A 15,203-nucleotide genomic window follows, 5' to 3' on the forward strand; every position below is an offset into this window, starting at 1 on the left:
ACATAAGTGAACTTAGAGGGCATTATGCTAAGTAAAACATGCCAGGCACAGAAAGACAAATATCATATTATCTTATTCACATTTGGAATCTGAAAAAGTTAAACTAACAGAAGCAGATATTAGAATTGTTGTTTGAAGGGGCCAAGGCTGGGGGAAATGGGGAGATATTGGTCAAATAATACAAAATTTTAGTTATGCAGAATGAAGAATTTCTGAAGATCTAATGTACAGCAGGATGGCCAATAGTTAACAATAATATATTATGTACTTGAAATTTGCTAAAAGAGTAGACCGTAAATGTTATCACCACAAAAAGTGACTATATGATATATGTTAATTAGCTAGTGGTAATTATATGTATACATATTTCATGAAACATGTACATCAAAACATCAATTTTTACACCTTAAATATATACAAATTTTAATTGTTAATTATACCTCTATAAAGCTGAAAAACAGACACTAATATGACATATACATATATACTTATATATTTATACTAATACACCTATTATATACACTTACACACTCTTACATATACCTATATGTTTCTAAATTATATATCCATATATGACATACAAATACTTATACTTTTATAACTTATATGACAAAACATATATGAGGTACCTAGAGAAGTCACATTTATAAAGACAGAAACTAGAACAGCACTTACCAGGAGCTGGGGAAGGGAGAAAGGGGAATCATTGTTTAATTGTTGTATAATTTCAAATTTGCAAGATAAAAATCTCTGGAGCTCTGTTTCACAACCATGTGGAACACACTTTACATTGTGAATATACATAGTAATTCTATACACTGAAAAATGGTTAAAATAATTACATTTCTCTATATTATATGCCATCAGGGAAATGCAAATTAAGCCAACAGTGAGATACCACTACGCATCTATTAGAATGGCCAGAATCCAAAACACTGACAACAATAAATGCTGATGAAGGTGTGGAGCAACAGAAACTCTCGTTCATTGTTGGTGGAAATGCAAAAAGATACAGACACTTTGGAAGAGAGTTTGGCAGTTTCTTAACACAACAAGACATACTCTTACCGTATGATCCAGCAATTGGGCTCCTTGATATTTACTCAGAGGAGTTGAAAACCTGTGTCTGTACTGCAGCTTTATTCACAATTGCCAAAACGTGAAAGCAACCAAGATATCATAGGTGAATGGATAAATCGGCAGTGATACTTCCAGAAAATGGATTATTATTCAGTATTCAAAAGAAATGAGCAATCAAGCCATGAAAAATACATGGAAGAAATTTAAATGAATATTACTAAGTAAAAAATAGCAATTGGGGCTGGGCATGGTGGCTCACACCTGTAATCCCAGCACTTTGGGAGGCCAAGGCAGGTGAATCGCAAGGTCAGGAGTTCGAAACCAGCCTGGCCAATATGATGAAACCCCATCTCTACTAAAAATACAAAAATTAGTCGGGCGTGATGGCGGTTGCCTGTAGTTCCAGCTACTTGGGAGGCTAAGGCAGGAGAATCACCTAAACCTGGGAGGCGGAGACTGCAGTGAGTGGTGATCGCACCACTGCACTCCAACCTGGGCGTCAGAGTGAAACTCCGTCTCAAAAAAAAAATATATATATATATAGCAGTCAGAAAAAGCTACATTCTCTATGCTGACAATTACAGGCATATCTTGTTTTATTGTGTTTTGCTTTATTGAGCTTCACAGATATTGTGTTTTTTTAACAAATCGAAGATTCCTGGTAACCTAACATTGAGCAAGTTATCAGCTCCATTTTTCCAATAGTATGTGCTCGTTTCACGTCTGTGTGTGACATTTTGATAGTTTAGCAATGTATCAAAATTTTTCATTATTATTTTATCTGTTATGGTGACACGTGATCACTGATCTTTGATGTTGCTATTGTAATTGTTTTGGGGTGCCACAAATTGCACTAAGTCAGCAAACTTAATCCATAGATGCCATGTGTATTCTGACTACTCCAGTGACCCACCACTTCCCTGTTTCTCTCCCTCTCTCCTTGGGCCTTTCTGTTCTCACAACAATATTGAAATTAGGTCAATTAATATCCCTACAATGAACTCTACATGTTCAAGTGAAAGGAAAAATTTTACATCTTTCATTATAAATCAAAAGCTAGAAATGATTAAGCTTAGTGAGAAAGGCATGTTGAATGCCAAAATAGGCTGAAAGCTAGGCTTCTTGCACCAAGCAACCAAGTTATTAATGCAAAGGAAAAGCTATTGAAAGAAATTAAAAGTGCTACTCCAGTGAACACACCAGCAATAAGAAAGAGAAACAGTCTTATTGCTGATATGGAGAAAGTTTTAGTTGTGTGGATAAAAGATCACTAGCCATAATATTCCCTTAGGTGAAAACCTAATTCAGAGCAGGGCCCTAACTCTCTTCATTTCTATGAAGACTGAGAGAGGTGAGGAAGCTGAGGAAGAAATGTTTGAAGCTGTTAGAAGTTGGTTCTTGAGGTTTAAGGAAAGAAGCTGTCTCTATGACATAAAAGTGCAAGATGGAAGTAGCAAGTGGTACCAAACAGCAGATTTTTAATGTAGACAAAACAGTCTCATATTGGAAGAAGATGCCATCCAGGAGTTCCAGAGCTAGAAAGGAGAAGTTAATGCCTCACTTCAAAGCTTCAAAGGGCAGGCTGACTCTTATTGGGCCTAAAGGTGGTGATTTTACAATAAAGCCAATGCTCATTACAATTCTGAAAATCCTAGGGCCTTTAAGAGTTATATTAAACCTACTCTGCCTGTGCTCTATAAATGGAGCAACAAAGCCTGAATGATAGCATGTATGTTTACAGCATGGTTTTCTGAATATGTTAAGTTCAGTGTTGAGAACCACTGCTCAGAAAAAAGAAAGAAACAATTCTTTTAACATATTACTGTTCATTGATAATGTACCTAATACTCAAGAACTCTGATGGGGATGTACAAGGAGATTAATGTTGTTTTCATGCTTGGCTATACAACATTCATTCTACATCCCATGAATCAATCTTGACTTTCATATCTTATTATTTAAAAAATACATTTTTGCAAGGCTATAACTGCCATAAATAGTGAATCCTCTGACAGATCTGGGAAAAGTCAATTGAAAACCTTCTGGAAAGGATTCACCATTCCTGATGGCATTAAGAACATTTGTATAGCAGAGAGCCAAATCATGAATGAACTCCCATTCACAATTGCTACAAAGAGAGTAAAATACCTAGGAATACAGCTAACAAGGGAAGTAAAGGACCTCTTCAAGGAGGACTACAAACCACTGCTCAAGAAAATCAGAGAGGACACAAACAAATGGAAAAAGATTCCATGCTCACAGACAGGAAGACACAATATTGTGAAAATGGCCATACTGCCTACAGTAATTTATAAATTCAATTCTATTGCCATTAGAGTTATTTTGAAGTAATTATACTTTATTAGTTCTAATGTATTAAATAATACTTCCAGAAGGATGAAAAATAAGTAGGTTTGTGGGGGGATTTGCCCTATTTCTATTTCAATGTGATTAAAGTTTTAACAGTATATATCATAGATGCTTTTAGTTGTAAATACAATAACCTGTTGAGGGACTGTGTTAGAGGGACTTTCTGGGGCAGCTAGGTGCCTCTGTTTCTGCTTTCCCACCTCTGGCCAGCTAGCAGCCTTTGTTTCCACTTTCCCATCTCTGGCAGGCTAGGTAGGGGCTTTGTCTCCAATTTTCCCACCTCTGGCTCTTGGAGGTGGGTGCTCTGTAACCCAGGGTCATAAAATAGTAGCCAATCCGGTAAAGGATTCAAAAATCAATTAATCCAGAGAAAGTTTAAAAGAACCCCTCTCATTGAACAAGAACAGGAATGGGAAGGGATTAATAAGTCAAGGGTAAAAGCTCTAGCTGCCCCAGCGTGGGGCGGCACCTCCTCCGGGTCCCCTTCCACAGCTTGGAAGCTGTCCTTTCACTCTGCCTGATAAACTGCACTACCATACACTCTTTGGATCCATAAGTTCTATCTGAGCTGTAGCACTCACCGCAACACCAAGGCCCCCTTTCCCATTCTTCGGGGTTGGGAGGCAAAGAATCTGAAAATCCCGTTGCAGCACATCTGGTTACAATATTAAGAAAGATTTTCATTTTTAGGTTTCTAAAATGTTGTCCCTATCAGGAATAAGTGTTACCTTATATCAACTACCTTTTCTATACTATATGGATCAATGTACATCTGTCATTTGATCTATTTCTGTTACAATTTTTGTTAACAGATTTCCTTACAAAGAATCATTGTTCAATTCCTGGAATAAACCACACTGGTTATGGTGCATTAATCTTTTACCATATAATGCTAGACTCTATTATCTAACATTTTATTTAGAATTTTTGCACCTATATTTATAATTCATATTGGTCAGTAATATTTTGTGATATTACTAACAATTTTTTATATTAGTAATGGGTGTTGAATTTTACAACTCTTTTTAGCATCCCCTGAAGATAGACCATAAGGTATGTCATTCAAAACATGATAAATTTGCTTAAAAAAATTGTTTTTTAATTAGGATTTGTGAAAGGAAAATATCTTGGGTCCCTTCAAGCTGGGAACTGCTCAGTGCCAATCTGCCTCCCATTCTATTCAAAGTCATCCCTCTGCTCACAGAGATAGATGCATATTCTAATTGCTTCCTTTGGAAACACTTATCAGAAACTCAAAAGAATTCAACCATCTGTCTCTCAGTACTGGTGACCTGGAAGCCCCAGGGGCAGAGGGGAGAGGGCAGCCCTTCTTTGAGTTCTCCCCACCTTTCTAAATGGAACAAATGTACTTCTTACATATATTGATTGATGTCTCATGTCTCCCTAAAACGTATAAAACCACACTGTGCCCCGACCACCGTGGGCACATGTCAGGACCTCCTGAGGCTGTGTCATGGGCACATTCTCAACCCTGGCAAAATAAACTTTCTAAATTAACTGAGACCTGTCTCAGATTTTCTGGTTTCCCAGCTTATAGAGAACTATGAAATTTTCTTGGATGTTTGTAGGATAGTTATATACCTTTGCCATTTTAAAAAATCCCAGATGTGTATATCTATATATGATTTTTTTTCATTTATTTTGCCAGGAAAACTGTGAGACCTTCAATCTGTAAACACAAGTTTTCTTTATTTCAGTTTTAAAAGATAATTGATTATTTCTTTTAACTCGACTCTTCCTATTTCTTCCTCAGAAACACCTATACTTTTTAGATTGCATCTCTTTTCCCTTCCCTCTGTAATCTTACAGTATTTCTCTTTGCCATTTTTCTCTACTGACACAGTTTTTTTACTTTTTTCCTTACAGGGCTGAAATAATTTTTGACAGTCTTAACTATTTCCTTTACTCAGTTCAAATATGGATATTAATCCTATTATTATAGTATTAATTGACACAAAACTCTATTGACAGTTTTTTTAATTCTATTCACTTACAGGGCTGAAATCCGTCTGACAGTTTTTTTACTCTTTTCACTTACAGGGCTGAAATAATTTTTGACAGACTTAACTATTCCTTTACTCAGTTCAAATGTGGATATTAATTCTATTATTATAGTACAGTTTCCTTGCAATACTTCCTTATTTCAGCCATTTTCATTTACATCTGAGCTTGTTTCATTTTATAATTTTCTGCTCTGTTTTTGAAAATACTATACTTCCTTGCAGTCTATTCAAGACACATGCAACATCTTTAGAAATTTCTTCAGAATTATTCAGGAGGTCATTTTTTTTCAAATATAGATGCTTCCTTTAAAAGTGTGAGCTTATATTCCTACTCCTTTTTTCTTGAACATTTCCCACAAACGCAAAGTGTTTTTGGTGGTATTGGTATCAGTGGCAGTGGTGGTGGTAGTTTATAAAACATTGTGAGATCCTTCTATTTTTTCCTGAATGAAATAAGCTTTATTTAGACTTTTTTGACAGCTGTTATATGTAAATTTTCAGTGCCACAAAAGAAGTAGCACTCAAATATAAATTTCCTCAGCAAGGCAATTCACTTCTATAGAAGGGTGTGGCTCACAGATGGACCACGGCAACTGCACACCTGGACAAAGGAGGGGAAGGAGTTCTTATTCCTGACAGAGGTAGCCCCTATTGCTGTGTCATTCCCCTATTAGCAAGGGTTAGACTGCACAGTTGGAGCTAATTCTGATAGGCTGTTTTAAAGAGAGCAGGGGTACGAGCCAGAGTGGCAGGGTGGGTAGTTTGGTGAGAAAGACAGTTACGGGACACATCAGAGCAAGTAACAAGAGCAGGTGACCAGAACAGGTGACAGGGATGAGTCAGGACTGAACAGAGGACCAGGGGAACAGATGTGAACTATTGATTAGAACTGGTGGAAAAGGTTGTTTACTGAAACTACAAGAAAGTTAAACTTTTTTTTTTATTGCATTTTAGGTTTTGGGGTACATGTGAAGAACATACAAGATTGTTGCATAGGTACACACGTGGCAGTGTGATTTGCTGCCTTCCTCCCCTTCACCTATATCTGGCATTTCTCCCCATGCTATCTCTCCCCAACTTCCCACCCCCTGCTGTCCCTCCCCTATTTCCCTACAACAGACCCCAGTATGTAGTGCTCCCCTCCCTGTGTCCGTGTGTTCTCATTGTTCAACACCCGCCTATGAGTGAGAACATGCGGTGTTTGATTTTCTGTTCTTGTGTCAGTTTGCTGAGAATGATGGTTTCCAGGTTCATCCGTGTCCCTACAAAGGATACAAACTCATAGTTTTTGATGGCTGCATAATATTACATGGTGTATATGTGCCACATTTTCCCTGTCCAGTCTATCATCGATGGACATTTGGGTTGGCTCCAGGTCTTTGCTATTGTAAACAGTGCTGCAATGAACATACATGTGCATGTGTCCTTATAGTAGAACTATTAATAATCCTTTGGATATATACCCAGTAATGGGATTGCTGGGTCAAATGGAATTTCTATTTCTAGGTCCTTGAGGAATAGCCACACTGTCTTCCACAATGGTTGAACTAATTTACACTCCCACCAACAGTGTAAAAGTGTTCCTATTTCTCCACATTGTCTCCAGCATCTGTTTTCTCCAGATTTTTTAATGATTGCCATTCTAACTGGCATGAGATGGTATCTCAATGTGGTTTTGATTTGCATTTCTCTAATGCAAATGATGATGAGCATTTTTTCATATGTTTGTTGACCTCATATATGTCTTCTTTTGTAAAGCATCTGCTCATATCCTTTGCCAACTTTTGAATGGGTTTGTTTTTTTCTTGTAAATCTGCTTTAGTTCTTTGTAGATTGTGGATATTAGCCCTTTGTGTGATGGATAGATTACACAAAATTTTTCCCATTCTGTTGGTTGCCAGTTCACCCTAATGATTGTTTTTTTGCTGCACAGAAGCTCTGGAGTTTAATTACATCCCACTTGTCTGTTTTGGCTTTTGTTGCCAATGCTTTTGGTGTTTTAGTCATGAAGTCCTTGCCTATGCCTATGTCCTGAATGGTTTTGCCTAGGTTTTCTTCTAGGGATTTTATGGTGTTAGGTCTTATATTTAAGTCTTTAATCCATCTGGAGTTAATTTTAGTGTAAAGTGTCAGGAAGGGGTCCAGTTTCTGCTTTCTACTCATGGCTAGCCAGTTTCCCAACACCATTTATTAAACAGGGAATCCTTTTCCCATTGCTTGTTTTTGTCAGGTTTGTCAAAGATCGAATGATTGTAGATATGTTGTGTTGCCTCCGAGGCCTCTGTTCTGTTCCTTTGGTCTATATCTCTGTTTTGTCACCAGTACCATGCTGTTTTGATTACTGTAGACTTGTAGTATAGTTTGAAGTCCAGTAGTGTGATGCCTCCCGCTTTGTTATTTTTGCTTAGAATTGACTTGGCTATGCGAGCTCTCTCTTGGTTCCATATGAAGTTTAAGGTGGTTTTTTCCAGTTCTGTGAAGAAGGTCATTGGTAGCTTGATGGGGATAGCGTTGAATCTATAAATTACTTTGGGCAGTATGGCCATTTTCACGATATTGATTCTTCCTAACCATGAACATGGAATGTTTCTCCATCTGTTTGTGTCGTCTCTTATTTCGTTGAGCAGTGGTTTGTAGTTCTCCTTGAAGAGGTCCTTTACGTTCCTTGTTAGTTGTATTCCTAGGTATTTTATTCTCTTTGCAGCAGTTGTGAATGGCAGTTCGTTCTTGATATGGCTCTCTTTAAGTCTGTTATTGGTGTATAGGAATGCTTGTGATTTTTGCACATTGATTTTGTATCCTGAGACTTTGCTGAAGTTGCTTATCAGTTTCAGGAGATTTGGGGCTGAGACGATGGGGTGAAAGTTAAACTTTAAAATGGAGAATTAAAGAATCAGAGAGCTGAATGTACTACATATTGATTGAAGAGAAACTTGGAGTTCACTATATCTAACACAGCCTATGAACTGCCTTTCATTTACTTAAATTATAGATAAGTTCACTTCTAAAATCAATATTTGGGAGCAGGTTGATGTGCTTACTTTTCATCCCAAGCCCACTTTTAGCAACTATCAGTACAACTTTGATGTTCTGAAGTGGGATAATTTTCTACCACTTTACCTGGTTTTCCAAAAAATTGAGTATACCGCTTCTAAGACTTCTCTCTTGTCTTTCTCATTCCTCCCTGACTTCCCCTCACAAAGAACTTTATCCCTAGGAAACACATCTCTTTTTTTCTTGTCCTGTTATATTTTGATTATAGCTGTTTCTGAATGTTTTTAACAAGAACAGAAGCTGTCCCCTGCCTTCTTGTTTCTTCTTGCTTTTTAGAGAAAAGCTGTTTCATGAAGTGAAATATGGAGAGCTCAGCAAGACCTGAAGTCTTTTTCTTAATCCACTTTCATATTCTTATAGTTAACAGACATTTCTTCCACAATCTAGCATTAGGTCAGTGTTTGTTTTAAGTGGTGGCATGAGATTTAACATTAATGTATGCCTTTATTTGGTATTTTAGCAGGAAGCTAGGAAAGTCTGAATTAGGGGCTGTTAATCAGGCGTCATTTTAAACTAGAAATTCTTCTGACCACTTATATTGATGTCTTATTTTATTGTGCCACAGTTCCTAATACAAATTAAGAAGTAAGACAGTCTTTTAAGGCTTAAGACATTCCATACATTTGCTTCTATTTTTATTTATCATTGTCCTCAGTATCTTCAGTTATTTTTCTCTCAAAGTTAGCCCAGTGGTTTCATCAGATACTCGATTTTATAAACAATAGTCTCAAACCAGAGTCCAGTAAAATTATTCAAAAAAGCAAAGCACTCTTATTTTCTTATTACCTTAAGGAGAAGCAAACGTTTACAAATGTTCCTTTGTTTAAGAATAATTTCTCATATCAGGTTCGTGTAGGAAAGTTTATTACATATTACTTAGAGTTTCCAAACTGAAACAATCTCAACTTTTCCCTAAGTATCTCGAAGTACATAGAGGGAGGCACCAGTAACAACCTTGGGTTACATTTGGCTTTAGAAAAATGGAATAGTAACACAATATTTTGCGCCTTATTGTGAATGAAAAGTTCAAATTTATATTCCACATAGAATTTACATTCAATAAAGCCAATGATTTCTGCTATTGCAGGACCTATATCGATTTTAAACAGTTTCAAACAAAACATGAAGATAATATCATATCATACATGATGTGTTAAATAATGAATTGTCAATATTCTTTATTTTATTGCCAAAAAGAAATTGAAAGAACTTTAAGTTTAGAATTTATTAAAATATGGGTAGCCATATTAAAGTATAAAATATTATTTTCTTTTAAAAATATAATTTGCACATAAATTAAAATCAGTTATTATGTAGACATATAACAAAAGCATTGTATTTTAAATGTCAATCCAAAAGTAATGCAAGGCACAATTTCCCAATACTTTGAACATGAGAGAATTTTTTTTTTTTTTTTTGAGACGGAGTTTCACTCTTGTTACCCAGGCTGGAGTGCAATGGCGCGATCTCGGTTCACCGCAACCTCCGCCTCCTGGGTTCAAGCAATTCTCCTGCCTCAGCCTCCCGAGTAGCTGGGATTACAGGCACCTGCCACCTTCCCTGGCTAATTTTTTGTATTTTTAGTAGGGATGGGGTTTCACTATGTTGACCAGGCTGGTCTTGAACTCCTGACCTCGTGATCCACCCACCTCAGCCTCCCAAAGTGCTGGGATTACAGGCATAAGCCACCACACCCAGCCCAGTGTGATGTTGTGATATGTGTATACATTATGAAATGATTAAATCAAGCTAATTAACATACCCATCACTTCATATGCTTATCATTTTTTGTGGTAAGAACATTTTAAAATCTACTTTTTTAGCAGTTTTAAAATAGATGCCATTTTCAATGTAAGACCAGAACTGTTACAAAAATACATAAGAAGGGCATGTCCTTTATAACAGACTGTTGTGTGCCAATTCAGTTTCTCCAATATTAGATTTCACATATGTAAGTTCTTGCTTAAATTGGAACAGCTCCCAATCAGTGTTGCATCCTACTACCTCCTACTCTGCATTCCAAAAATCCTATCAAGGAGAATCTTCTCAGATACAGGTGCCTTTTTCTTTTTCTTTCTTTCTTTCTTTCTTTCTTTCTTTCTTTTTTTTTTTTTTTTTTTTTTTTTTTGGTACTAGCAGGGTAGTTGTCTCAACCTGAGATTTCTACAAAATTGTAAACCTTTAAGGGAGTCTCTCCTTGGGGGTCTGAGAATGAAAGGAATTTTACACACAAAAAAAGTTATTAAAGTCCTTGTTGGTCTCCTGGTCTTTTCTGCATGACTAGTCAGCCCTCAAATCCATTCATTCAAGAAATACACTCTGACTTAATGGTGTTAGGAGAGGTTACTTTTAACTGAGATAAACCAAATAATTTCCTGTTAAGTTGTTCTATTCAAGCAGTAATAATGTAGAAGAACCATAATTATTGTACTGAAAACTTACTAAGCAGACAATAAAATACAGTCAAATAGTTTTGGGTTTGGAAGCAGAGAGACCTGGAGAAAGGTTTTTGCACTGTCACTTACTAATCAGGCAACATTGGGCAATTTTTATCTCCTCTCTGAGTCTTAGTTTCCTCATCTGTAAGATAAAGGTATCAGTACCTGCCTTGAGGGCCCTGAGGCTTCAGTGAGATAGCACACCTAAAATGGCCTGGCACATAGTTGTTAGCATTTAATAAACACTATTTTTTTTTTTTTTTTTTTTTTTTTTTTGCTTAAAGGCCACAACAACACTGTGAGTGGTGGGAGACAATCTCCTGGTAGCAATGAGGAGCCTGGAACCTGGATAAAATGGGTCAGAGTTAGTCCTCTTTGGTGCTTTGTTTGCCTCATTCCATGTTTCTTCTCCTCACGCTTTCCTTCCATTCAGCCTCGTCTAAGATAATGAAAACACTTTCTTGATCATCATTTCTCCTCTAGCGATTTTTATGCCAGCCATAATGAACTCATTTTAGTTTTTCAATTATTTTATGCTCTCTGAGTCTCAGTCCTTGCTCTTTCCTCTTTTTGGAACACTCATTACCCAGTTATTTACTCATCTTTTATGTCTTTCTTTAGTAAGCCTTCCATGAGTCCCTAAATTAGGGTTCGATGTCCCTTTTATGTGTTGTCGTAGCACCTATTTCTTCTATTGTAACATTAATCTCTATTTTAATTGCTTATTTATTTGTCTACCTCTTCCCCTGTAATGAAAATGCCATGAATGCCAAAGATCATCTCTATCTTATTCACTGTGGCTGACAGTGAATCTGTGAGTAGTAAGTGCTAGTTTCTCATTTAAGCCATTCATGAGAGAATCATGAAAGATACCCTGCCGTCTGTCCAAGTTTATCAAACTGAACTTGTTAAGTAGAAAGATGTTGCCACCCTAACGCCCTCACTATTTCATGAGCATTTCATATGACCCATCCATTCCTTTCTTTCAGATACAAATCGTACAAATCAGTAGCATGATTAATAAGTACCATTTTTATTGAGTTGGGAGAAAATATTTTTGTTGAACTAAATGGTCTGATTCAGAACAGACCACACAACATGATGGAAAAAACATTGGATTGGTAGCCAGGAATCCCAAGTGGTAGTTCTCCTTCTGCAACCTATTAGTCACGTAAAACTTAAGTTGTAGCTCTCTGATTTCTAGTTTCCTCATTTGTAATTAACAACATCATTTCTAAATGCTTTGTAGAATTATTGAAAGGGTCAAGTGGCAAAAGAGAAGGGTAAGCAGGCAAGCACTTTCACAATATACGATTTTATCATGCAGAGAATCTGTGATGAAAGAACTCTTTTATCCAGAATTTAGAAACTTTGCAATATAGGGAGAAGTAAATGTTATTGCCTTCAGAAGAAAATCCCCACTACACAAAACAATGTTGATATGGTTTGGCTGTGTCCCCATCCACACATCTCATTTTAAATTCCCATGTGCTGTGGGAGGGACCTGGTGAGAGGTAATTGAATCATGGAGACAGGCCTTTTCTGTGCTGTTCTTATGATAGTAAATAACTTTCATGAGATATGATGGTCTATAAAAGGGAGTTTCCCGGCCGGGTGTGGTGGCTCACACCTGTAATCCCAGCACTTTCAGAGGCTGAAATAGATGAATCACCTGAGGTCAGAAGTTCGAGACCAGCCTGACCAACATGGAGGAACTCTGTCTCTACTAAAAATGCAAAATTGGAAGGGCATGGTGGTGCATGCCTGTAATCCCGGCTATTCGGGAGGCGGAGGCAGGAGAATCACTTGAACCCAGGAGGTAGAGGTTGCAGTGAGCCGAGATTGTGCCATTGCAATCCAGCCTGGGAAACAAGAGTGAAACTCTGTCTCAAAAAAAAAAAAAAAAATTGACATTTGCTTTTTATTCAAAAAGTAGCAAACTCCCATAAGATCCTTTTCCATTCCATAGATCTTCCCCCTTTTTTAAATAAGATTCCTTGTATCTGCCCTCAGCCCCTTAAATTATCAGTATATTATTGATGTGCAATATTGTAAAAATATTCTCTCCGGTGTCATTCATTTCCATGGGAAAATAGCCAGTTTTAATTCTTACCCAGCATCTAACTACCTGATGTAGGAAAAATATTGGCATTTCTTAGAGCTGAGATTTTCTAAATTTAATTTCATGCATCCTTGACACCAGCTCAAATAGCATCCAGATTCTAAATGAGGTTTGAAATATGTTAAAAAAAAATTCTACATTTGCAGTTTCCTTCAAATGTACACTGTATCTCTAGCACCTGGTTATTTTCAAAGAAGTCAAGCTCAAAAATATCCTCCAGGCTTGTTTGCCCTTAAGATATACAATGATATCCCTTATGGATAAAGAAATCCAGATGCCTTCAAAGAAAGTATTACTTAGTGAAAGGGTCTTCAGGAGCTCTTTTGTAAATCTGAAGTTTTCAATTTAGCTGTCTATTTTCATAAGCTCAAAAGAAAAACCATGAATAAAAGTCTCCTGACTTCATGTCTCTACTAAATTAGACATTTCTTGAAAGGTTCATATCACTTATTTCTTTGAAATAAGTAAGAAAAATATATAGTCTTCTGGCGTTATTATGAAATTGGTCACCTTGCTATCTATAACCCAGTGATGGTGACCTTTTCTCTTCTACCTACTGTCTTTATGTGTGTCATTCTCATTGCTTATAATTCTGTCTCCTACCTGATCTGGACAAATACTATAAATCTTTCAAGTTTCCTATTCCTCTACAATGATCCACAGACAAGGCAGAGAAAACTACCAGAAGGATAACTCAAAATAGCATAGCATAGCATAGTTTAGAAGATATGATTTGCTGTAATACATGAACCTAACAAGTTTGTGTCTCAGGAAGATGAAGAATATTGCATGGCACTGAATAGAGTCACTTTCAGATTAGAAGTGATTCAACTTCGATGGGATTATATATAAGTATATTGGATAGAATATAATGATACCATGGGTAGACAGTAGAGCACTATGAAAGGAGTCATTTGAGGAAAAAAAAAACCTTCCTTAAATTTAGAGGTCTTTCTTATGTCTTCTCCATGGTTAAACCAATGAAGTAAGGGTAGTCAAGGTGTTAATGATATGTAAGGGGAGCAGGGAAGTGCTGGGTAGAAAAAGGCAGGTCCCTGGCTAGGGCTCTACCCTGGGGCCTGTGCCCATCGATCTAGGTGAGGACAGGCACTCCTGCCTTTACCCCCAAATGTTGCATTTTCCAAGACCACCCTGGCCCCCCACGCCTCATCCTGTGCATATAAAAACCCCAAGACCCTAGCGGGCAGACAATAACAAGCGACTAGACGTCAAAAGAAGCATATCAGCAGAAGGACGACAAGCGGCTGGACATCAAGAGGAGCACAACAGTTGAAGAGCATGCCCACAGGCACCAGCACGCCAGCACGCCAGCACGCCAGCAGGCCACGGACTGGCGGAACGGGAGGGAGTTTGGCTGAGGCAGTTGGAGAAAAGTCCTGCTGCTGAGCGGCCAGGACTCCAGGGGAATATCTTCCCACTCCATCTCCCTTTTGGCTCCCTCATCTGCTAAGAGCTACTTCCACTCAATAAAACCTTGCACACATTCTGCCATATACCAAGGCAAGAAATCTGGGGATACAGAAAGCACCCTGTTCTTGTGATAAGGCAGAGTGTCTATTGAGCTGATAAACACAAGCCACCTACGGATGGCTAAACTAAAAGACCACCCTGTAACACATGCTCACTGGGGCTTCAGAAGCTGTATACATTCAACCCTAGGAGCTGCTGTGGGGTCGGAACTGCACAGCCTGCCTGCCAATATGCTCCCCTAGAGGTTCAAGCAGCAGGGCACTGAAGAAGCCAGCCATTCCCCTTGTCACATACTCTGCAAAGGGGAAAAGGGAACCTTACCAGTTTCATTAATGAAAAGAACTAAAGAGAAGAAAGATTGTAAAAAAAAATTTATCTTTGGAGTTTTGTTTGTTCTTTAGATCAAAGTTCTTCCAAAAAACTATTTCAAATGATAACACCCCGACTTTGAAGAAAATTCAGTTTATGATAGTAGGAAAATTATATCATGGGATAAAAGTTTACCTTAAATGTATTCTTACTATGTTAAGTGGGAGGAAAATGTTTAAACACAACGAATTGGTTCTTTGACATTTTACCAAACTTTTTTGTTTACTAAATCTTTCTGTTTTCAACTAGCTGCTC

The sequence above is a fragment of the Aotus nancymaae genome, unplaced genomic scaffold (genome assembly GCF_030222135.1).
Source record: "Aotus nancymaae isolate 86718 unplaced genomic scaffold, 86718_ANA_hifiasm-v0.15.2.pri h1tg000004l, whole genome shotgun sequence".
Lineage (NCBI taxonomy): Eukaryota > Metazoa > Chordata > Mammalia > Primates > Aotidae > Aotus > Aotus nancymaae.